Source organism: Psammomys obesus, unplaced genomic scaffold (assembly GCF_907164565.1).
Source record: "Psammomys obesus unplaced genomic scaffold, mPsaObe1.curated_primary_1811, whole genome shotgun sequence".
In the NCBI taxonomy this organism is placed as follows: domain Eukaryota; kingdom Metazoa; phylum Chordata; class Mammalia; order Rodentia; family Muridae; genus Psammomys; species Psammomys obesus.
This window is the reverse complement of record NW_026592890.1, coordinates 535070-561735: the sequence shown is the minus strand read 5'-3', so window position 1 is coordinate 561735 and position 26666 is coordinate 535070. Positions and strand designations below refer to the sequence as shown.

The following is a 26666-nucleotide window of genomic DNA, read 5'->3' as shown; positions in this document are numbered from 1 at the left end:
AACCGCCTGTTTAGCAGTGAACTTAAACATCTCTAAAGAAACAATATAACAACCACCTTCTCCCTGTCTTCGTCCCTTCAATTATCAAATAATTCTGATACTCTCCTCTATCTCTCAAAATCTACTATTAGTGAATTGTATCAGTTTACTGGCTTGTAGTTACAGTAAGTGGTTATTAAGGTTGTTTTCTTCCAAAGGACAGAACTTCTAAAGTCATAGTAAGATCATCTCTAATCTTCACAGTTGTATATCTCTGCAAACAATGAACATGCCCCATGGTGCCTCTCAGGAATTTAGAGGAACAAGAAAAAGCAGAAAGAACAGCAGTCACTGCCAGCTAGACTTTGCCCAGTACTTTTCAGTTCTTGGTGCCATTAAGGCAGCCATGTGGCGAATCAGGCTTTTTTATTGTCTGCAGATCCAGGTCTCCCAGCAGACAGGTCCCAGCACTACTTTTTGAAAGGTGGTGATATGAGGTAAACATACCAAGATGAAGACTTCTTATATCACTTTCTTTATGATTAGCTAAATACTTGTTCCTTGAATCTATGCATATATGTAAGTGAACTCTCTAAGTGACAGGACTGTCAGTACCACGACTGGCCTACAGTACGAGGCTCCTAGCTCTGTTCTGTTGTTACTCCCCTGCCATTAATGCAACTGGGTACAACAGCCACCATGAACCTACAAGAAGCTGACCTGTATTCATCTCTCTCCTACTTACAGCCTATAGCTACATCTCACTGCCTTTTCAGATGAAAGCACTGCCTTGTGGACTTAGCATGGTCCACAAGGCCAATCAGTATAGATTCCTTGCCAATCCAACCCAACCCAATCGCCATGGATCTCTGGCCTCCCTGGTTTGTAATTCATGCATTTGTTAATTCTTTCACTGAAGTCCTATGGATCTTTTCTAATCTCTTGCCAACCCAAATCTCTTAAGCCTGCCCCCGTGCTCTTCACAGCCATCACTGCTGTTAATCACACACTTATTCTGGTTTTAAAGCCTTTGTCTTCTAGCTCCACTAGACCCTAAGCTCCTTAGACTCAGTGGTCCTTAGCACCTGCCACAGGAGTGGGTTGATCACAGCCCTCGCCAATGCTTCGTGGAAAACTGACTGAGCACATGGGGTCCTTGTCCGATTCAAGACTTGACCATTTATTCATAGCTCGCTGCTTTGGTTCCAGCCTCACAGTGTCCTTCCTTCTTTTGAGAGGTACTCTTTAGATGGAGGAAGAAGAAATAGCAGGAAGAGCTGTTTCCACTGTACCATTTCCACAGCCAAACAGACTATTACTTCATCTCCACAACTAAGAGGGTCGTGAGCTCTACAGAGCTTTTCATACATGCTTGTGTGATCCACGGTTCCCCAACATTCCTAGGAGGAGCAGGGAACCCCAAAATGTCACTGAACTTTTTAACATAGAAATGCGGAGGTTATTTTAATCCCTAGTTCTAGGATTAACACAGTGACACGATTCCAAGGGCACCGTGCACAGATCTGAGGCCAGCAGCGCCGCGGACAAAAGGTGTGCACACTTCTAGTAATGGCTGCCTTCAGTAACTGCTCCACTTTCTTCGTCATGGCTGCTTTTTCTGGGTCTTCATCCAGCTTCTCGTGGGTTTTATTAAGTATTACAAACACAACATTTTTTTCTACGTCTTAAAAGCACAATTTAAAGGCTCATATCCCTTATGGAGTCAGTAAAATTGAGAATCTATGAAAATAGAATCTATTTAAGCCAAATTTTTATTAGAGCCTCCTCACCTCCCAGAGTACTGCTGCTTTTTGAAAATGTATTTCTCTCCCTCATTGTTTATTTATTTGGAAGCATAAATATGTATAAAAATACAAGTGAAGAACCAGTATTTTTCTTCCATCAAAGTTTATGAGGCACACGAACAAAGTGAATAACTCTCTGGTTAAGGTCAGGGGTTACATGACATCAGTGTTTTCCTGGAATGCAGCCCGGGTGAGGGCCACACAATGACAAGGTGTGAGGGCAGCGGAGGGCCTCTGGGCTTCAAGGCCTGTCGTCCAGGACTAAATAAGCCACAGACTGCAATGTCAGAGAAGGTGCTCCCACATGAGTCCTACACTCAGAAGACTGAAGTCGGAGAATTGTACAGGTTCAAGGCTAGCCTGGGATGCATGGCAAGACTTTGTCTCAAGACAACAACAAACTTGGGGCCAGAGAGTATTTTGTGATATATTTTACATGTCAGCTAAGGAGTTAATGTCCCCAAAGCCCAAGGCCTCTGTATACCAGCAGATGCAGCTGAAAGGGAGCCAGGCATCTAATCATCACATAATGACTTCTGTAGACCAGAGGTTACCACCAAAGCCTTTTCAGCTTCAGCCCATTCAGGCAAAAGCCCCCCCCTTTTTTTTCCTTTTTTCCCCCTCTTGGCGCCCGCTTAATCCCATTAATTACAATAGAAACACTGCTCACTTATCTACAACTATTTTCTTCATTTATTTTTGAAGACTTCCTTTCCTCTGTGTCAGAGGGTAAGCTGTCAAGTCTGGGACCTCCTTCTGTCCTTCCTGAAGCCATAGTGTGGTTGTGCAAACATGTGAGTTTAATCACAGCCATTGGGACTGATGCTGGCAGTCATCTGAGGCTATTCTGCAGAACTGGGTGGGGGAGAAAGAATCCACGAGAACAAGACTCAGCCTACAATTTCTAAAAATAGATTGGGATTAGCAACTGCTTTGAGAAGAGTTATTGTCAGATGTAGGGAATATATTGGTCACAATAGTCTGGCTTTCATTTTATGTACATTTAAGGTCAAATAAGACAAAGTCTGTTTTACATTACTTTGTACAAAATAGGAGCATTGGGGAAATGCATCTTCTGTATCATCAGAGATTAAAATACTTTTTTCTAAAAATAAACTAACATTTAGATAAATGGAACAAATTTTTAATGGTTTGCTGTACTCTCACCCTGAAATGTTCCACTCATTTTCAGCGCTCCCATATAAAACATCACGATTTTTAAAGTCTTTATTCAAATACTTCAGAGCAGGCCTGGTTAGGAACACAGAACCCAGCTCAGTGGAGTGCTGAACTCCAGTCTGGTCCTTAGCCAGCTCAGCTCCATGGAAACCACTGATTCTACAGATAAAAGAACAGTTTAGTGCTTAAGAATTGCCTCAGACTTCCCAATAACAAAAATGAGGCTGAATATGGGTACAATTTTTCAAAAGAACCATTAAAGTTTATTGTGGAAGATCTCAAAATAGCACATACATGCATGTACACATGATACTCCAGAAACTCAAGAAGGGCTCTCCAAGAAAGCCATGATGCTCTCCCCTCCAACCCACCTTACTGTGTCTCTCTCTGTGACTGTCTCTTTCTCTGTCTCTGAATGTCTTTTTGTCTATCTCTGTCTGTCTGACTCTCTCTCTCTCTCTGTCAACACACACACACAGACACACACACACATTTTCTTTCTGTTAGCGGAAGATACAGACAGGCCGCCAACGCCTTACATCTGTCCTTGGCAGAAAGCAGCAAGGAGGGTTGGCCAGTCTATTCGTGGGCCCCAAGACACAACAAAACCTGTGAATATGGGGCTTTTCTACTGCACAGGAGCTCTCACATCCAATAAAAACTCACTTCAAAAACACAAATTAGACCTTCAACATTGGCCTTTACTTTTACAGCCCTGGAAAACATTGGGGCATCCTTGTGTACAAGTGTCTTCAGAGCTTCCTTTTGTGTCTCTTTATCCTACAGAAGCAGACACGTGGCAGTGGTGGTTAATCTTCACTGTTAACTTGACTGGATTAGGAATCACTATGGGAACGCTCTCTTAGATGTGTCTATGAGGGTGTTGGAATGAAATTTGTAAACAGAAGCTTTATTCTATTTCAAATTCTCTTTAAGTGTCCTATTTGGACAACATGACATCATATATCAAAACTTGTTGATCATTGGTCAAAAGAATTTCACGTGTAGAAACTTTTTTGAAAAAAATTGGCTATAGAAACAAAGGTTTGAAAAAACTATAGTCCTAAACTCTTTGGGGGATATGAAGAGCCTGAAATTTAGGAGTTAGGCAACCGAAGGTAGCAAGCATAAGCCAGCCCCAGACCACGTTTAATCAGGCCCAGTTTCCATGCTGCATGACTTAAATGCTTGGAGTCCAGGTGCGACACAGACTGAAGCAGCCAAGCAGTTCTTACATAACCTACTATGCTGTTAGCTTTGATCGTCCATTTGACACAACCTAGAGCCATTTGAGAAGAGTTTCACGGAGGGATGTCTACATTGGATTGGCCTGTGGATGTCTGCGGGAGGCGGGCTCACTGAGGTTAACAGGTGCAGGCGCCGACCCAGCAACTGTGATGACACCGCCCTCGAGGAGGAGATCCTGAATGGTCTGCGTGGGAGAGTCGCGCCAAGCACAACCAACAACAAGCCAGCATCACCGCATCCCGTCTCTGCCCTTGACTGTGCATGTGATGTAACAAGCTGTCCTGGGCTGCCTAACCTGCTGCTGTGACTCCCAGAGTGACAGCCTGGAACGGTGAACCTAAAATAGCCATCTTTTTATTTCTCGCCACTACATAGCAGATGCACGCAGACACTCATTACATATACACCCCCTATATTCCCTTTCAGGAGACTATCAAGAATCCTATAATGTAAATGTGGTTACATGATGACACATATCCTAGGCGAGAAATGGTATCCTTCAGTTCTTTCTTTTTTCAGACACGGTCTCATGTAGCACAGCCTTACCTTGAAATGGTTGTGTAGCTCAGGCTGGCCTTAAATTTTTTATCCTCCTCCCTCCACCTCCCAGGTGCTAGACTCATGAAGTGCTAGGGGTTGAGCCAGAGATTCATGCATGCGAGGCAGGCACACCACAGACTGAGCTCCCCCAACCCCGCTCCCCACGTTCATCTTTTGATGCCATCACTGCTTTTCTCTGGACCTCAAGTCTCCCACAGCGAACACAAGATGCTTATGAATGGTTCTTCTCTCTGTCAAAAACGAACAGCTCAGTAACGCCGCGGTGACCGGGTCCACACTGGCTCACAGGTTGTCTGAGGGTAGAATCAGGCCCCAGTAAGGAGGGTCACGCAAGATGGCTAACAGACACAGATGAAGAGGGAGGCACACGGGGTGGAAAAACAGACAGGAGGAGGCAGAACCGATTAGGGGGAGACCATAGACACCTCTGCTGCTGGAGGCAGGTGTTAGCTTGTGATGACCTCGCCTTGCACTGTGCGACCTTGAGTGTCTTGGTTGATTTTAGACGAGCACAACTCCATCAACGTGCAGAAACTGGACCATCTAACCCTTTTAATATATTCTGCTCGGGAAGCTGGGTGACATCTATATAACTTGTCTTTTTTTACTCAGAGTCTAGAATAGAAGAAAGACTCAGAACAAACCACAGATCTCTGATGTACCGTTTGCTGTTTTAAAAAGATTTATTTTATTTCATTTTCTGTGTGTGTTTCTTCTGCATCTTTGTATGTGTATCACGTGTGCCTGGAGTGCAGAGAAATCAGAAAAGAGCACTGGATCCCTTAGAACAGGAGTGATGCGGGCAGTTGTGAGCTGTCACGTGGGTGCTGGGAATCAAGTCCAGGTCCCTAACTGACCTTAACTGCTGAACCATATCTCCAGCCCCTATACTGACAACAGGAAGCTGTTGGTCAAAAAAGACCATTTGCAACTTTGAAGGAAGGAAGGTAGGTGGTGCTCACCTATTGGAGGACCGTTCTATTTTGTGCCGGCTTTGGGGGCAGACAGACTGCAGCAATGTCTGTATTCCATGCCCTTTAGCCCTAACTGTGTTTTCTTCCCACTGCTCCAAGGCAGGGCTCTCCAGGCCACCTTGGTCTCCATCCCTTTGCCAAACCTTAAAAACCAGAAGAGCTTGACAACTCATGTCCTGTTTTATAAGGGCAGCAACAACCTTTCTGCAGCAGCCTGTCATGATCCATTCAGGAAACCAAGACAGCATGCTCCAACAGGAGGAAAACCAATTCCCCAACTCCCACTTCAGGGACTAAATCAAAACATTATAGTTTTGACAGGCAGGAAGAACAGTTTAGTTTTTAGTGTCTTCTTTTTTAAATAATATGTGGTGCTGGGAAAGGGAGAAGACAGGGAAGGACTGCGGCTTTCTTGAATAACTTGCAACTTGCAAGACTGTGTCCTAAATCACTCTGAGCCCAGACTTGGCATCTGGAGGCTGGAGGGGACTTTCTCATCAGTAGATCACTAGACAGGAAAGACAGGGCCCCAAGCTGCTGATACGGGCCTGTTTGACCCAGTCACTAAATGCCATGGCTAGGTTGCCCCTGGGCTGCAGCCTAGTTTTCCCTGATCGTCTGAGCTCCCAACCAGCCTCAGTAACTTCTTGGTTTGTCTCCTGCTTTGATCCCTGTCCCCACAGCCTATGCCCAAATCCTAAAAAGAGATGAAAAGAAAGCATCTCTGATGGTGATTTTCATGTAGAAGTCCCTATAGGAGAAGCATCCAGGTGGACAGAGGCTATTTAGGTTAAACAGGCTGAAAAGAACAAAGTTCACTGGCCTGGGCCAGGCTCTCAGCACAGTTGGTTCTGGATACGGCAACGGCTAGATTTGGGGCACCTTCTGTTCAAGGAGCCTGCAGCTGCTCTGATTGTAAGATGGAAGTGATATCATCTTTGTTTATAAAAGGAGACATGTCCTCCACCAAAGTGTAAGACATCTGAGACTCTGCATTAGTAGGTAGGGCTGGAGTGAGGCTCTGGCAGGTTGTATTAAGGACTATGTTACTTAGTTCTTTATTTGGAAATAAAGAGAGTGCAGCGCTGAAGTATAATGGCTTCACTTTAGTGGACATTATTGGCTGATCACAGGGCACTATTGCTCCGTCTCCCTTCCTGACACTTGTTCTATTGAGGCTTCCTCATCCTTTTCTCATAGACTCACAACAGAAGTGTGGCTAACATCATTCCCAGCTCTTCATGTCGATCCGGACCAGCGTAAGCGAATCAGTGAACGGCCTCTTTACTGTTACAGCCTCATCAGCTTGAAAGAAGAGTTTCTGCCTTCTGGCCAGGAAAAGTATTTTCTTTTTCCTGGTTCAGATGGACTTGGGAATGGATTAATTCATCTGTGTTCAACAGCATGCAATGGCCATTTAAGGGAGGTGATCTGAAAAAGGTCAACTCTAAGTATGGCCTAGCAGAAAAGTAGGGAGAATCCATGGTAATGTCTCTGAGTCACTGAATCTGTGAACATTTAACTCCAGCATCATCTCAGCAGTAATTTAAATATACTTTGAATGCTAGGCTAGGAAGTGATTTCTATGTTCCTAGTTTTTCTACCTGAACATGTAGTGATCTGTGAAAATAAAATCCATTGTGTGCATGCATGTATGTATGTGGTGTCTCTGTGTGTGTCTTAATTGTTTTGATTTTTGGGTTTGGTATTGGGATGGAACCCAGGTCCTTTTACTTGCTAGGCAAGTATATTCTACCACTGAGAGACATCTGCAGCTCACATATTTCATACGCTCTGACTCTATTTGGTTTACTTGTGAGCCACATTTTCCTGAATCATGAGACCATATCATTCAGTCTGTTTACTAAATATCTGCTCAGAGAACCATGCGTTGAAGTTTATCAGAGATGGTTCTGGAACACTCATATCTAAAGATGATCAAGCCCCTTATATAAAAATGTCATGGTAGACATATAATATAGGATAAACCTACTAAAATCTTTACACATAAAGAAGGAGGACTTTGGCTAAGATGCTCAATCCCCATTCAGAAAGGCAAAGAGGATGAATATTAGAAGAGGGAGAAAACAGGGAACAGGACAGGAGCTTGCAACAGAGGGCCTCTGAAAGGCTCTACCCTGCAAGGTATCAAAGCAGATGCTGAGACTTATGGCCAGCCTTTGGGCAGAGTGCAGGGAATCTTATGAAAGAAGTGGGAAATAGTAAGACCTAGAGAGGACAGGAGCTCCACAAGGAGAGCAACAGAACCAAAAAAAATCTGGACACAGAGGTCTTTTCTGAGACTGATACTCCAACAAGAACTTCATGAAGATAACCAAGAACCCCTGCACAGATGTAGCCCATGACAGTTTAGTGTCCAAGTGGGTTCCATAGTAATGGGAACAGGGACTATCTCTGATCTGAACTGATTGACCTGCTCTTTGTTCACCTCCCCCTGAGGGGGGAACAGCCTTACCAGGCCACAGAGGAACACAATGCAGCCACTCCTGATGAGACCTGATAGACAAGGATCAGAAGGAAGGGGAGGAAGACCTCCCCTATCAGTGGACTGGGGGAGGAGCATGGGTGGAGGAGGGTGGGATTAGGAGAGGAGAAGGGAGGGAGCTACAGGGGTGATACAAAGTGAATAAATCGTAATTAATAAAAATAAAAATTATAAAAAGACAAAAAATGTCATGAGCTTTGCGTATAATCTATACAACCAGTCTATATACTTGACATTATCCCATGTGTCCATGTATGTTTCAATACTACATCATATTTCAATACAATGGAAACATGACACACATAACTGCTATACAGCATTATCAGTTGAATAACAAAAATAAGGTCTGTAATGCTCCGCACAGTTCAATTCAAAACATATTTTCAATCCACAGTTGGTTGAATCCATGTATTCAGACGTGAGCATGGATGACCAACTGTATAGAAGAATAAACAAAACTAAATAGCTTGTCTAGAAGGCTAAAGCCAGATAAACAGAGTAGGATTGAGTTAAGCCTCTTCACATAAGCATTTGTGATTTTTAGAATTAGTATTCCCAAAGTGTGGGTCACTTTTGAAATTGTAAGTCTGAATCAGCCTTCAGAAAATTTATCAAAATAGCCAGAAGAAAAGATTTTCTTACTGTCTTTGAGGATCATCAGAAGAATGGTCATGGAGAAAGGAAACTAAATGATCACATTTACCATTTCACAATAGTTTAGTGGGTTGTGTCACCGCTTTCCAACTATTTTCTATTCTCTAAAGTGACTCATGCGCATGTTTTTCGTAAGTGCTTCAAGCTTCTCAGGTAGGAACACTAACTTCATAAAAAGAAATGTAAACTATGGAAAGTTGTAAAATGTTTAGTCTCAAGAATGCACAGTTGAGACTTCTGTCCAGATGTACAGAGTAGTAAGAGAGTTTGCTGAATTTCAAAGTAAAAGAAGCTCATTCCTCGTCCCCATGAGAATTGAGCACATCATCATTCTCTGCTCAGACTCCCTTGACCAATGGTACAGACAGAATCAATTGTAAAATGGACAGTGTTCCAAAGGATTCTTGGCTGTACAAAAACAAAAACAAAAACAAAAAAAACCAAAGAGGGTTTCATATTTCTGTGTGTGTGTGTTAGAAAAAGAGGGTGAGAAGGGAGAGAGATGAACATGGAGGAGGAGAGAGAGAGAATTCCTCACTTTGCTACCATGGGTTACCAATGCTTTTAGACCATTGTACTTAAGGAGTTAAAGATAACCAGGAGGGTTAGGAGTCTAAGAAGAAAAAGGCAAAGATCTCATCTTAATCACCTTCAAACTGACACTGTCCATTCTTTTTGTATTCCCACTGGGATGCATGTTGGTTCCCTGTCCACTACCACAGAGAATACCTAAGACAGTCAGGTTATAGTGAGGCAGGTGTGATTTGACTCACAGCCTCAGGGGTGCTAGAGTGCCTTGGTCTTGATACTTTTAGGCTTGTGGTAGGTCAGTGCATCTTAAACAGGAACACAAGGGGAAACAAGCAGTAGCAGAGAAACAGGTTAGAACGCTGCCATCGCTCCACAGCACACCCTGAAGGTCTACAGACCTCCTTCCTCTAGGCTTCACCTATTAAATTTCTACACTGCTCCCGTCCCCCAATGACTAGTACCTTGATAGAGACCATACCTTTATCACATAAGCATGTAGGTGACACTTAAAGTCTCTAGCAGGATTTGTGAATGGAGACTGTGCTGGCTAATCCTATGTCAACTTGACATAGAAACTACAGTTATCTGAAAGGAGGGAAACTTACTTAAAAGTGCTTCCCTAAGATGGGGTTGTAGGACATTTTCTCAGTTAGTGATCAGTGGGGGAGGGTCCAGCCCATTGTGGGCGGTACCATCTCTGGGCTGCTGGTCCTGGGTTCTATAAGAAAGCAGGCTGAGCAAGCCACGGGGAGCAATCCATGGCCTCTGCATCAGCTCGTGCCTGCAGGTTCCTAACCTGTTTGAATTCCTGTCCTGACTTCCCTCGATTATGAACAGAAGGATGGAAGTGTAAGCCAAATAAACTTTTTTCTCACCTACTTACTTTTTAGTCATGGTGTTTCATCATAGTAATAAGAATCCCAACGAAGACAGGGACAATCCCACTAATAAGAAACATAACACTCCTCCAAACTCTATTTTATCCCCTTTCCCCCTAAGATGGATGGTCTCAGAGGCTGCCATTTTGATTGTCCCCTCATCTTCTTCCAAGATTCGGCTTTATCTTGCCATTTATTTCAAAGCATCCCACCTTAGCTTTTTCCTCTAAGTAAATAAATATATTTGCATCTAGATATTAAAGGAGTTTCAGAATTAAAACTGGAATAAAAAATAAACATCTGAAAACTTCAAAGTGCTGTATAACTAGAAAGTGCTTCTACTATCGCTAGGACTTTTAGGTAAGGCTCCCCTGAATCATTTTTACACAGTGCCACTCATTTCTACATTACTATACTTCATAGCTGATAAGTATATCTCTCAACCTCAGTGGTGAGATCTACAGTCTAGTAAGAATGTTTATGCTATACTATGCCCATTGCAAATGTCCGCAGTTGCTTATGGAATAATGAGACGCTCCATCTTCTTCCGTGGCCTACAACATTCCAGGTGTTGAACAGTTAAATAGTCTTAGTTTGTTCAGAGACTCCCTAGTCACAGCCTTAATATACTCCAAAATGGTTTGCAAAGAACTTTCGGAAAACCACCGGGGCTCACACTGAACATGCCTGCACCTACTAGCTGGCATGTAAACATGGTTTGAGTGACTGAATCACTGTTACTTCCCAGCTTTCCCTATAGAATCCTCAAGACAAATATGCAGCTACTTTCCAAATGTTTGTATTTTTGAACATTTATTATTTGTCCATTCATTTGTGTGGGGGTGCAGGCATGCGTGTGCCACAGTTCACATACAGAAAGTCACAAGAGAACTCTTGGGAGTTGGTTCTTTCTTGCCACCTGATGGGATCTGGGACTTGAACTAAGGTCTTGGGCTCTGTACCTGTACTTTTGGGTCTGTAGGCACCGCTACCCATTGAACCATCGCACCCTGAGGCTTACTGAGGGAGATCTTTAAAGGAGTCTAATGCTGGTGAGTACCACATAGACTGTCTCCCATACTCTAAGACTTTATCTGCAAAAAGCACACAGACAGTCAGTCCACTGAGGGCTCTGTCATGAGGACAGTGTCCTTCCACAGCTGAGGAGAGGGCTTCCCTTTCCTCCATGACCCCAGTAAGAAAGGAAGCCGCTACCCAGGGAGGGGCCTGTGGGAGGATCTTGCGGCACAGTTCAGTTTAGCAACGTTAAGCTTGGCAGATCAAGGGAACTTCTCTTCTCCTCAGGCAAATACTTTAAAAAAATAACCTTTTCTGTACAGACAAACATTTTTAGGTTAATAAAAAGCATGTTGTTTAGAGAGAGACTGCTCAAATCCGTGGTCTTCAGGAGGAAACAAATAGGATGGCATGTGAGACTTGGCTACCTTTTGTCCTAGATTTTTATTGCAAATCCCGGCACTGATTAAGGGCCTCAGACCCTCATGTTAGAGTTATAAAGGTTGGAATTTTAAACATTGACTCTGAATGTGAGGATCTTAAGCAAAGCCAGGGACCCTATAATGAATAACACTATTGTTTTCGTTTGAAACAACCAGCACATTTTTATTAGAAGGGCACAGGATAAGTATACCTTTACAGGGGTGTACATTTTCAGGCTAGCTTCTCCACCAGACTCTGCAGATGACTGGATGAGTACACCAAAAAACCAAAAGCAAGCAAACAAACCAAAACAAAACCTTAAAAAATGTTTACTCTGAATGTTTTATTTGTGTAAGCATTCATTCTTGTAGAGGAAAATACAGGCTTATCTACAGAGTTTTTCTTCATCATGAATTCCTTCATGTAACAGAAATCAAACATGTAGGCTTGAAGAGAAATGAATTCCTTTTGAGTTGGTGGTATCATTTGGGAACCCCTGCACAGATGTAGCCCATGGCAGTTCAGTATCCAAGTGGCCTCCATAGTAATGTGGACAGGGACTGTCTCTGACATGAACTGATTGGCCTGCTCTTTGATCACTTCCCCCTGAGGGGGAGCAGCCTTACCAGGCCACAGAAGAAGACAATGCAGCCACTCCTGATGAGACCTGATAGACTAGGGTCAGAGGGAAGGGGAGGAAGACCCTTTTCAGTGGACTGGCAGAGGGACACGGGTGGGGAAGAGGGAGGGTGAGATTGGGAGGGGAGGCAGGAGGGAGGAACTGGGGGTATACAAAGTGAATAAAGTGTAATTAATAAAAATTAAATAAATAAAAAAAGAGGCAAAAAAGAAAGCTAGGTGCAGGGGCCATGCCTATAATACCAGCACTCTGGGAGGCAGAGGCAGGTGGATCGCTGTGAGTTTGAGGTCAGCCTGGTCTACAAAGCTAGTTGAGGACAGACAAAGCCACACAGAGAAACTGTCTCAAAAAGAGAGAGAGAGAGACAGACAGACAGACAGACAAAAAAGAGCTATAGAAATCCACTTGAAAAAAAAAGTTGAATCCCTGGCTTTCTATAACAGTTATGAAAAGCCAGAACATTATCTAATCTAGGATGGCTCTGAGAACACATGGCCACAAATAGGGCCACATCTGATGGTCACCCAGAGCCTAAACTACTGCTGGCTCAGACACACTGGGCAGTCCAGTTGCTGGACCTTTACATTATTTTTCTGCAGAATTCTCTCTTGCAGGATGAATGAGAAATCTGGGCCAATCATACTCTCAACAAGCATCTTCTTGGGAAGCCCTTAAAACCAAACAGATAATCATTTTCTTGTGGATACAAATAAACTTTAATTTTTAAAAACAATATATGCCTAATTTTTAAAAAAAATTATTTTACAGGAACACTAAAATGTAGACTAACGTAGATATGAAGGCCTTTCATAATTGGCAACTTCACATCGAAGCTTTACAGGTATTTACCTCCGATGGTCTTGGGACAGCTTGTATTTTTAAATATATTTAAATGAGCTGGAAATACTTACACAGAAAGCATGAGCTACGTGCCCTAGTAGCCTGAGCCCATTAGGACAGGGAGGGCAGAAGCCGCTCAGAAGCATTTCAAGAAAGACTTATAAGCTCTAACAGAGACGGATGGCAGCACATGATTAAAACTGCTAAATGAGTCCTGGAGAGGCTGAGTGAGCCCACACCTTAGGGACACACCTGATAAAATTAGGTCAGAGCAACTTAAGTAGAGAAGGAAACTGGTCACATGTGAAAGGATGGCTAAAGTTTAGGTACATCATTGTCCTTGCTCTCACTGAAGTTGCCAAGGCCAGGTTGCACCATAGCAAGGCCCAGCACCTGTTCTCTCTTCCCTGTTGCCCCTTGAAAAGGCCAGTTCATCATCAGGCTCCTGGGAATGAATGTGGCCAGTGATCTGTCTGTGGCTTCTCTCTGAGTTAGAGAGACTCAGGTCCAGCTGCACCCAGAGCCTCCTGTATTCCTGGTCCAAAGCCAAGCCCCCACCCCAACAAAGGGAGTGCTGGTGGTTCAGAGGAGGAGGATACAGTAAGGGAATGTGGTTTCAGGCTGGTCTGGACTATACAGCATGACCCAGTCTCAGAAGTTAAAACAGCAACAACTCCCAAACACTTTTTAGATCAGGTGGCATAAAGACTTCAAACAGACAGACATGCTGGGACAAGTAACAACAGGCTGTTGTGAATTTCAGACCAGACTTGTAAATAATCAACACTGTACTTAGGACATACCAGGGCAGTGGACAGAATGGCCGGGGGTGTGAGTTAAGGACACCAGAGAAAAGCAGAAACCACGATGCATGCAGCATCATGGCCTGGCTGCAATGGGCCTCTCTAGCGCAGAGAAGATGATGTTGTGCTTGGACTTGGACTTGACTATTTCCACCTCAAATTCCTTACAAACGTACCAGCAAGGATGCTGGGGGCATTAATTATTGCTAGAGCACTTGCTTGGAATATATTGGTCGTGGATTCCATTCTTAGTACACCTTTCTCTCTCACTCACACACACTTACACACTCACACACACACACACTCACACGCATACTCACATATTCACAGTCTCACACAGATACACACACACTAAGTCTTCATTTGATTTTAGGCTGCTTATGTAAATTTCTGAAAAGCTTCAGTCCTCTACCCTCTAATTGTTCAATTAATGACTATGAGGCTAAAAGACTTAGTTCAGCTAAAACATACAGGACGTAGCTTTAGTAAATGGTTAAATGCTCATTTTATCCTTCATAAAGGCACAGGAAGTAGGAACCATAGTAAGAGCTGGTGGAAAGTTGGCCCTGAAAGCCGGGAGGAGGATGCAGGAGGAGGAGGGAGAGAGATGGCTCAAGTTGGCCTTGAATAAGGCAAAATGTCTCCACTTCCTGAGAGAGGGGAGTGAAGCAGCTAGAAGAAGACACAGTCCCAGAAGGTTCTGGGAGATCTGCAGTGAAAAACGCCCAGAAAAGAATTAGAAATGAACCAGGGGGTTAGGGAGAAATAGGAGGCTGGAGAAACAGGATTTGGTGAAGGCTTGGCTAAGAGCGCCTCCTCTGAGATTCCTGAAAACCTGTGAAATCACTAACGTCCACACCCCTTTGAATGACCATGCTTCCCAAATCAAAGGCAAATATATGAAGTTACAACACTGGATAAAACCAGACCTCACATTTTAAAGAAACAAAGAATATTAAAAGAAAATAGTGGACTTAATTCAGGGCTTGAGATCAATTGCACTCCCGCGTCTTTGAACGTAGACCACAGTGATGGTTGGCTGGGCAGCCTTGCTTTAACTCTACAAAGGCCTTATCGACCACTTAGCCTTCATCCAGTGCTGACAAAGGGTGGTGACAGGAACAACTCACAGATTCCTAAAAGCTCTTGCCCTGCAGACAATGGAGGGGGGTGGCTAGGTTCTGGAATGAGGGGAGAAAGGGGACATGGCAGGCGAGGAGGTGATGTTGGCCGATAGCACAGGCCTTGATTCCCAAAAGCTGTAGCTGGTGATTTTGTTTCATTGACTTCTAGAGTTTCAGAGTCTGGCTGAGAACTTCCACAGTTTTCAAACATTGTAGCTGATGGTTGGAGGCTTGGGTTCATTTCTTATCTCCAGATGTGGAGAGCAGAGCTGGCACCAGTGAACTCATCTGGTTCTTTTGACATTGGAGGTGATGACTTTTCCACTATTAGCATGGCTACTCATCAGTTACCATCCATTGTAGATGTCAAAGACAGGAAACCTCCAATGATCCACCCCCGGGCAGGACAGAGCAATGACGTTCTCTCTGGTTTTCTGATACCCAGCGGCCTTGTATCTGGCCAAAACAAGCAACCAGTTCACTAATGTTTGCTCATAAAATACCTCTGCAGTGCATAAAGGGAAAAGAGACAAAAAGAAGAAAATCCACAATCTACCAATACAACGAAAACCCTAAAATGGCTCTTTCTGGGCCATGACAAGTAAAACAAAGGAGGATCTCAATGTTTGGAATGAGAATAAAGCAATTCTGATTGAATCTACAGCTCTGGACCAGACAACAGAAAGCTGCTTCATTTCCAGGGACGTAAGCACATCCATGAGTGGACAACTCATGCACAAGGACTGCCCTGGTCCTTTTCTAGCACTTTGATGTTACATTTTAATTTATTCTACCTCTCTGGTTAATTTCTAATTTCTTCTATCACACCACTGCTTCACAAAAAGGTAACGTGGGGTCATGTGCCCCCCTCCCAGATTCTCGTTCTAAACTCGCCAAGGATGGAAATATTGTTCTTGCCTCAGGATCTTTCTCATACTTAACTTAGTGTTTACTACAAAGAAGTAATTTATGGTCACGAGGCATGTCATTTCTAACATGAATATATGCCTATGCACTGAAGAGGAAAGCATCTGAGCTCCGTGAATGGTGTCAGATGGGAGGAACTTCAGTTGCAAGAGGACATTCGCTTTGAGAGTCTGAGATGGCTGACTGCCACCCTTCATGGCTGCTGGAGCCAGTGGCTTAGCTAAATGCTTCCAGATGCCACTCACAGTTTACAGTGACCATGAGGTCAGCCTCAGGTAAAGGGTGAGGCTCTTCCATTGGTTATCCAGGTAGAGGAGAGGGCGCTGCTGGCTGGATCTTTGTCATCCAAATGTTCGCTCCCCAGTTACTGTTGAATTTCTTCTTGGAGCACATTTCTGGGTCTGCTTCAAGCTTGCCCTTGAACTGCAACTAGAAAACCAGCTCCTCAGAGCCACATAGGAATGGGTTAAAAAGGAGAGGCTGTGGGGGAGAAGTGCCTGGACTGAGGGATTCTATGAAACCTTTTCTATAACACCTCTCCTTGTTTAGCACAAGCAGTTGAGAGCAGAGGCAGAGAAAGGGCACTGATTTCAGCCAACGGGTCATTCATCTGACTGTGAAGTTCCCTCCCTTCCCCAGTGTGACTTACACACACACACACACACACACACACACACACACACACACACACACTCTACTACCATAATTCCTGGTTCTCAAAGCTGGGAATAGAAGGAGGCATTCACGTCTCGTTCCAGAGGACATCCCTCATGAGAAGACAAGGGCTCTGCTTTTAGTGTTGCTGGCGCTCAAACTCTGGCTCTTGGGCATGCCAGCCAAATGACCTACCACTGAGCCACGCCCTGAACTGCAAGCAGCTAAGGGAAATTTCTAATGAATGACTACTCCCCAAGTACAATGCTATACGTAAGACAAACACGTTTCAAAGGATAGAGCCAGACAACAAAAAGGGTCCACGTGGGCCGAGTAAATTTAGAGTCAAAGAGAATGAAGAGAGTTAAACCTTAAGTCTCCATTTTAAACTTACATTTTATTTTCTGTAAAGAACAACTAGTGGCCTCCTCAGCCCCTTCACCAGTCACAGCTGAAGGGTCTCCACTGGGGAAGGCTCGACCAGCTTATGCACACCCATTTCCAACAAATGCACAACACAGAAAAAAGATGGCCACTGTGTAGGTAAAGTCAAACCTGGGTATTTTTCTGAATGATGTAACTCTGGGCCGCATTTTTACAGCTAGTACACTTGTATAATGCTTTTAATATTTATGTATTTTTAAAAAATCATCATCACAATCTGTCAGGGCAGGCCAGGAGAAAGCTGGAAGGTTTCACAATGAGAGGGACTGAAGGAAAGTGCTCCAGTGGGTTTTTAAGGTTGCACACTCCCTTCTGCTTCCTGTCCTACGGCAGTCTGCCAAGAATTTCACCGGATGGTTGTATCTGCAGAGTCTAGTCTGATACAATGAGTTACTTATTTATCATATGAATCATTAATGATGTAGACACTGATTATTGTTTTATTAGCTGACTTCCGACAAATCAATCAACCCTTAGTCAGACACTTACAGGGCCCTGTGACACAGTAGCAAGGTCATCTACAAGATCCAGGAGGCACGTAGGGTTTGTTTTCTCCCCATAATACCCTCACCAACTTGCGTGCAAATTTTAGGGTAAAAAGCTGCAACTCAAATCCCACAAAGACTCTGGCTGCGGGATGCTTGCTTCTGGGGTACTACAGCGGCAGCTCCTGGTCTGGGTGGGCTCGGTGACTGTTCCTCCTCTCCTGATGGAGGAGCACTTCATACAGGGATGGAAGAAATGACAGTGATGCTCCAGAGAGAACCAGCGCGTGGCGGGGTCATGGGTACTGCTGACCACAGACCGGCGTAAGCAGCCAGCGTGGGAAATCTGCCATCACCAGTCTTTGGCATCTTTACTGAAAAGAAGTTTTCTGGGCAGTTACTCAACTCAATAGTGTAAGGGGCTCAGAAAATACCAACAAAAGAGTAACAGGGAGGATGACTGGTGTGGACTTGCAAAAGTAATGGGCATGTGTCTGTACCTCAGGCGGCCCTGGAACCCCACACTCTTGTAGCATCTCCACTCCAGTGTTATTTCATCAAAAACCCAGGGCAGGAAAACCCTAGACAAGAAATAACACACCAGGATGCTTTTATTCAGAAAAGTGTGTTGTTGTTTTGTGATACCTAAAAAAAGTAGCCTTTGAACTGAACACTTACATACACATAATGCCAACAGAAAACAAACAAAAAACCCCATCCATTTCTGGTTCTCATGTTACAAACCCCACTTATATAGACCAGACTTATCCTGGGATTTGCAGTAGGTTAGACTTGCCTAACCTAATCTTGCTAATTACGGTCAGTCCTCTCATTTCCTAGTCTTGGGTGTTCAGTAGTGAGAAAGAAACAAGGCTTCTGTCTCTGATGTTCTGGCTTTCCTCCTGGGTGTGTTAGGGAGGAGCCACTGGCCTCCTCAGACAGGAGCTCACACTGACAGCTCCCAAGGGGACAGCGCCGCCCGCCTCCTGAGCTCCCGTTCTTTCCTAAGGGACTACACACTTCTACGCAGCTGACAAAGCCTTTTGTTGCCAGAGAACAAAGGCTGAACAGGGCTCTTCCCTACCCAACTCAACAGCAGGCTATTTCAGAGCAGGAAGGACCTGACTTTTCTAATGGAGGAAATTAGCTCATTCTTCCAGGAAACATTTGAGCTTCTCTTATATATCTGTTTTTCCCTAAGGTCTAGAGCAGTCAACACAACACATAAAGAGCTCTTTAGGGAACTGATCTTTGAAAAGAAGATTACCCAGAGAGTCAATAGACTTACTTCAAGTCAACAAGCAGCTCTGAGGAGGCGGTCTCCTCATCACTGATGGTCACCAATGCTGAAGACTGACAAAAATATTTTCTACAAAACTAGAACATGGCTTTGAAAGTAAATGAAACTAGATGAGACACAGACACTGAAAGGTTCTTGCACTTATAGAAATCCACAACACCAGAACTGCCATTCTGGGCTCCCTTCCCCTAAATGGCAGCAAGGAGACCCGGAAGGCCTCAGTTCCCGAGGAGCGCAAGGCTTCAGTGACATACAGCTATGTAGAACCAAGGGACCCCAAATCAAGTGCCACTCTCTTCTCTTACTGTCTGTATCATATCACAAACCAAATGGAATATTTATGGGTATCTGGAATAAAAAAGTTATTTAATTTTAGGAAAACTTATTGAATAATCTTCACTATCTAATGTATCAAATGTCATGCTTTTCTGTCTTTGTAGGCATAGCCAAAAATCAGTCTAAGAAGAAAACGTATAGATTCATTTACAGAGAAATAATCCTTTCTTTTAAAAGGAATAAGAATAAGGAGGAAGAAGAACGGGAGGATGAAGAAGAAGAGGAAGAGGAAGACTTAGGAGAAACAGCTGGAGAGGTGAGGCAGCAGTGAGGAACACTCATTGCTCTTGGAGAGGACCTGGCTTCATTCTCAGCACCCGCATCAAGTGGCTTCCAACCGCTTGTAACTCTAGTTCTGGGGGACCAGCACTCTTTGGCCTCCACATGCACCCAGACACATATGGTGCATTTAACCCCATATGGGCACGCGCGCACACACACACACACACACACACACACACACACACACACACACACACGTAAATAATACATCTTGTTTAAAAGAAAATTTCAACTCTATGTCAAATGAAAACACAAAATGACTAACTCTTACAATATGTTGTGTCTGAGGGTGACTTAGGTGGGGACACACGATTCCTGCGGGCTTTGGGCATATTGGCCCAAAACATCTTCTTTCCTTCATAAAAATTATTAAAATTACATTTCTTAGCTACATTGTTATCAAGACAAATGTATTTCAGATCCAATACTACATATTCATTATATAGTTATATTTTTCTTATACTTTATAAAGAAGAAATTAAAATATTTTCATAGGCCACTACAAGTGGATCTGGGTTCTAGCCTAATGTGGTCCAAACCAACTTTGGACCACACACCCTTGGTTTTTAAGCAAAAGACAAAGTGACAGACACCTGCACAGGGCAAGCCATTGTCTCCTCAGTTAACAGAACTCTGATGAGTTCAGACACAGGCTGAAGTATCTTGACTCCATGGAAAGATGGTCTCTGCGACACCTGTGAACTCCTCCAGAAGAGCCAGACACCAAATGTTTATGACTCTGGTGAAGCATTATCACACTGTGGGCTGAGGCCATTAAGCTCTCTCCCAGTGGTTCTCAACCTCTAGCTCGGACCCCGTAGAGTGTTTAGCAGCCCTTTCACAGGTATCAGGTAAGGCCACTGGAAGACACAGATGTTCACACTGTACTCACAACTGTGGCAAAGCTACAGGCATGGAGCAGCAGAAATAATGGCTGGGGGGGGGCACCACAATCTGAGGGGCTGTACTAAAGATCAAAGCGTTAGGAATCTGAAGAACCACTGCTCTAACCCATTGTTGGACTTCAGGTTTTGGTTTTTTTTTTTTTTCTTTCATTTTGTCATAAAATTCAAAGTATAAACACACACACACACACACACACACACACACACACACACACACTGGGGACACTGTGCTTCCCCAGTGGAGGTCTTCATACATTCCTATCGCTCTATGGGGTTTTGACATGGGATTGAGCAGTGGTCATCACTTGACAAACAGCCTCAACTGTGCTGAGGGTGAAATAGTCTCCACCAGTGTGGAAAGGGACAGTCAGACAAGTACCTGACCTAACACACGTCTCCCCCTTTGCCTTTTATCACTGCAGCATTCAGGAACCATCACTGCAACATTGGAGTGGGATTTCTTGAGAAAAAGAAGCTGAAGGGGACAAATAGAACTTTGGCCAATATAAAGCACTTAAAAGGAACACTAACTCATTAGCTTGTCACAGGCTAGAGGGACGAAGCAGGTCTAGATGGCATAGGTTCTTTTTTGACTCCATGTTTACCCTAAGTGTGTATTTTTGGGAAGTGAGCACTATCTTATTTCATATTCTTTCATAAAAAGTTGTTATTCTGGATTGAAAAATAGTTAAACACTATTTTAAAACACTTAAAAATAAAAAATCAGCTTTAGGACATATCCATGTGAAATATCTAATAAACATAAATTATAATCTATTACCCCTTTTGACATATATTTCATAATCAAGTAGCCAACAAAAAATTTAGAACAGGAAAGAAAAAAAATGGAAACAGCTTACTTTTATAGTTGAAGCTCGCTTTTCTGATATCTTCACCCACGACTCCCAATGTTAGTCTTCACCTATAGTAGAAAACAATAAAAGAAATTGACTTTCCAGAAATACTATTTTTAAGAATTTGATATATATTATGTATATACACATGTACACACACAGATATTTGTAGTGTGTGTGTGTGTTGTATGTGCACAGGGACACAGGGCAGAGGAGAACACTGGCAGTTCCTCTCTACCACTCCTCATTTTATCATTTTGAGAGATAAATTCAGCAACCTTGAGCGGTCATCCTTTTTCCAACCTGCACAGCAATGGGGTTAGAGGCACACATGGCCGTACCTGGCTTTTCACATGCTGCTAGAGATCTGAACGCAAATCCTCATGCCTGCATAGCATTCTTGCATGCCGAGCCATTTCCTCAGCCCCAGAATTCTTTTTAATGGAACACGAATGAGATATCAGAACTAACTTGAAGCAGTGAGGTGTAGATTAGCTGCCAAAAGGCCAGGATTTCCCAAGAAAATATCACAAGCATTCTAAAACAATCTTAAAACAAAGGGGACAGGAGCCCCACAAGGTAAAACAACAAAGCTTAAAAACCTGAGCCCAGAGGGTCCTGCAGAGGCTGATGCACCAACCAAGGACCACGAATAGAGAGGACCTAGACACTGCTCCAATGTAGCCCATGGCAGCTCAGTCTCTATGTGGGTTCCCAAGTAAGGGGAGCAGGGGCAGTCTCTGTCATGAACTTGATCACCTGTTCTTTGATAACTTGCCCCTGGCAATGTGGCCTTGTTAGGCCACAGAGAAAGAGGATCTAGGCAGTCCTGATGAGACGTGATAAGCTATGGGCAGATGGCAGAGGAGGAGAAGTCCCCCTTTCAGTGGATGAAGGGAAGGAGATGGGGGAAGAAGAAGGAAGGGTGGGACTGGGAAGAGTTGAGGGGGGGCTTCAATTGAGATATATAATGAATAAATTATAAAAAAAATATGATCATAAAAATAATTCAAACCCCACAAATCTCAGAGGATGTATTACTAATGCTCACTTATCTTTGAGGGTTTTTTGTCTCAGAAAATTCAAGGCTTGAACTTTTCAATAGTTCTGAAAGCAAAGGATTCCAACCATTTCCCACAAATTAGGAAGTATCTCCCCTCATAGAGGAAAGATGAACCCAGGGACATAACCAGAGTGGGAATAAAGACATCAGCCAGTCTCAGCTACAACACTCCTAAGGTCCAGCTTCCAAGGTCATGGCCATTGTCCCTTGAAGTCCTGTCCACATCTCTATCCACAAATTCTTCCCAGCTTCCATTTCTATGAGGTGGAATCTTCCAGCTTACCTCTAGAAGATTTTGAATTCTTTTTCTCTTCATTGTGTTTGAAAAGGAAGAACCTTAGACAGCTCAGTGATTGAACTTTCAATATATGTGCTGTCCAAGCCAGTTAAAAATAATAATGAAAGTGCTTAAAAGTGCACCAACTGTTTATCTAAAGCATCCATTTTTATCTCAGGTGTACAGGTGTTTTGTCTGCATGTATAAATGTGCACCACGCATGTGCGGTGTCTGAAAGGACAGGTTGAGGGCATCATCGCTCCTTAAACTGGGATTACAGACGTCCTCAGCCGCCAAGAGGGTGCAGGGACTCAAACCTGGGTCTCCTGGAAGAGCAGCCAGTGCGCTAACCATTGAGCTATTTCTCTAGTCCCCCAAGTCCACGTCTTTATGAACATGATAGAAATTATCCTAGAAATTATAGAAAGGCCAAAATAATGTAAGAGGAAAAAAGCACATGCTGAGTAATAACATGGAAAGCAGGATGTGGGGACAAAGGGTGACAGTTATTAGAACAGTGCGGAAAAGTGCAAACTTGTAAAACCTTTAAAAAAAATCTAACCAATAAAATTGTTTTAGTTCCACCTAAAAAATGAAATACTAGCTCACATCCTTAAAAATAAGACTGGGTAGATGAATTTTATTTCATATGTGGGAAGTCAAACAATGCCGTTTTGTTTGTGAATCAAGTAATTGTGGTGTCTTATTTTTTTAATAAACAAAGAAACGAAAACAAAGAATGAACTAAATATTTAATTTCAGTTATGTTAGAACCATGTGTGCATGTAAACATATATACGTAAGAATGCACCGTTTAGATAGTAAAAATTAAAAGCTGCTCCTTTGCAAATTTTTAAACCGCATAGACATGCTTTGGAAAATGTATCCTTAAAACCAAACATGAAAAAAAGAATTATTCAAGGAATGTATCACAGATGTGGAAAAGATTTAGACATGAAGAGTATTGAAAAATATCTTTGGGAATCAATGTGAAAATCTCAGAGAGAAGAGTTTAATTATCAAAACTGAACACAAAACACAAAGACAAAAAAAAAAATAGAATATGGTTTAAAGATTACCAAACAGTAGTTTAAATAGAGGCTGTCTAATTTGCTTGATGAAGCTAACAGAATCTTATTCACAAGATTAGCTGCTTGATTTAAAACAAATATAAGAATCCTAAACAGAGCATTCAGAACCCAATTTCCAGTGAGTGCCACATCATTGTAGAGATTTTTCGTCTATAGATATTTAAACACAGAGACACTGTGTACTATCACTAAGTAACAAGAGCTTCAATGTATTGTGTTGTGCTCCGTCAATACCCACCACTGTGTTTTAGAGGCTTACAAAATGCTTTAAATATAGATAAATAAAGTCTAGATGACCATTCCACAGTAGTGAAAGGGAATGCACAGACCAGTTATCATCATAGACAGGTGCAAGACTGGATTCTTAGCACAATAGATTTACTTTATGGAACCCAGGGCCTCATGTACAGAGTATGGCTAATGTTCTACCACTAATCTGGCCTCAATCCTAAGAAAAATACCCCCCCCTTCCGAGAGTGTTATGAGAAAGGGTCTTCTGTAGCCCAGGTTGGCTTTGAACTCACTATGTAACTGGGAATGACTTTGAACTGTTCTTTTTGCCTCTACCTCCCAAGTGCTGGATTTATGGGCTTTATCACCATGCCTGGCTTCTAAGAGAAATATCTTTATAAACATTAGAAAAGTGTAGAACACAATATGCCAAAAAAAGGGGGTTTTGTCCAATGACAGCAGATGTCTAGTCATAAGCGACAGAGAATAGAGATCATCCCCAAGGGGACATACTCAGAAAAATTACCTTCTGACCAAACATACAAAAGACAGTAACAGAGCTATTTAGGTTCAATAATATTTCTTCATGAGAAATGGAGAAAAGTATAGATGCGTTTGTTTTTCAAGAGGGCAGCAACACTCGATAGTCAGGAAATTCAGGATGAGGTAAGCCAGCACGCTGGTATTTTTGGCCTGATGGGAATACAAGGCAAGTGGGAGAGGGGACGTTTACAAGCAGCAGGGCTGATTTATAGATGAACACCTGGGAACCTCATTGGTTGGGGATTTAAAACAATCAAGAACATTTGATTATCTGGCCTTAAGTGCAAACTACACTAACAGAGGCATTAAATACAAATATAATTTGATGTAAAAACAAAATGAGCCTTCATTACGCTTCGGAAGAAAGGCTAAGGAAATGTTGTAAAATAGTTATCAATGTAATGTATGTGCCAAGAAAATGCTGCTCACCCTTTGCTGAGTCACAGCAAGGCGGGTCTCATTTTATTGCTTTTGGCCAAAGCACAATGCTAAGCTTATACAGTCTGGAAGGCAAACAAGCAAGGTGATGTTTAAAGTAAGTTACAAAGGCAAAACCAGGTAATGTGAGTTCATGTGCAAAAATAAATAAAATGTCAGGGTTGGTTTTATAAAGAGGAAATGTGAGTCCAATATAGCACCATGTCCTTTTAACTCCAGTGTCTAAAATAAGGTAGCTCACCTTTAATTGTAGGTGACACTCAAACATGAGATGAAAAGCTACAGGATCAAATCTAGATAGTCCAGAATGAATGTGCACAAAATTGCCCAGGGAAGGAAGCAACTTTGCTTTTTATATGTAGGACAAATGAAAAGAGTGTTATGTGACTTGCTAGACACAGGTCTCAATGCAACACCTTTAAAGGAAACAATTGTATTTAGGATAATTTTTGTGCAAAGTCTTAGAGCATGTATGTTTTCCATAAGATACTACCTTTTGGATATATAGCAACCCCACCCAGAGATTTATTACCTCCATGAGTAAAACACGTAGACTTCATGAAACACAAAAAACAAAAATAAAAACGGAGCAAGTGTGGATGCTCATTGGATGACCTCTTAGAAATGACGGGGCTTCAGAAGAGCATGTAGTGCTGATACTGTTAGGTAACCGACCAACCAACCGACCAACAACAACAAAAATCTCTCAATGTCCCCTGAAGTTTCCAGAAAGTATTTTTTAAACAAATACCCCGGATGATCAAGGAGACAAAGACAGTATTTTTGAGGGGATACAAAATGTGATCACATAAAACTCCAAGCACTTTCTGTGTGGACTAGAGTCTTGCCTCTTCCCAGGCCTGTCTTGGCGTGCCATTAGGCAAATGTTTCATCCGTCCCTGTAGATCTGGGAGCTAAGACATGGTGGACTCTGGGTCTATGCAACAGAGAAACACTTTGTTTGTTTGTTCGTTACATTCTTATTGAAAGTAAAATTTTGTTTCATACAATATATTCTGATCATAGTTTTCCCTTTCTTATCTCATCCCAGACCCTCCCCACCTCCCACCTACCCAATTCCACACCTTCATCCTATCTCTTTAGAAAACAAACAGCAAACCAACCAACCAATAAACAAACCAGAATAAGAAATAAAGACAAGCACAAGAAGCACATATACACAGACATAGACACACACAGACACACACACAAATATACACACACACGTGTATACACACATACCCCCATAAAACACAAAATCAGAAACTATAATATACAAGGAAAAGGTCAGTAAAGTAAAAAATATCAATACAAAGCAATCTAACCACCAACGAGTTCATTTTGTCTTGGCCACCTACTGGAGAACCTGGGCTTAGCCGCAGTGTCATTAGTGTCCCCAGTGAGACTCCACTGGAGTAAACTAATTGTTTTTCTTCCCAAGTGATATCAACAGGAGATAGCTTCTTGGTTAGGCATGGGGGCTGGTATCTGCTTCCTCTCTCAGCGGTAGGACCCCACCTGACTCGGACATGTGCGGCTCTGAGTAGGGTGCCACAGTCTCTGAGTTCATACGTACCGCAGCCCTATTCTGCCCGGAAGACACTGTTTCCTCAGTGTTATTCGTTCCCTCTGGCTCTTACAATCTTTCTTCCTCCTCTTCCGAATAGTTCCTTG

At 42.9% G+C, this 26666-nt stretch overlaps 1 protein-coding gene across 1 annotated transcript in view; it reads right to left on the bottom strand.

Moving 5' to 3' along the window:
- Positions 1–21413, bottom strand: part of Plekhg1 (pleckstrin homology and RhoGEF domain containing G1) — a 134182-nt gene extending 112769 nt beyond the window's left edge. The window contains exon 1 of the mRNA XM_055615864.1: positions 21356–21413. The gene's annotated coding sequence lies outside the window, so the exon portion shown is untranslated. The remainder of the gene's footprint in view (positions 1–21355) is intronic.
- Between the last annotated feature and the right edge of the window lie 5253 nt (positions 21414–26666).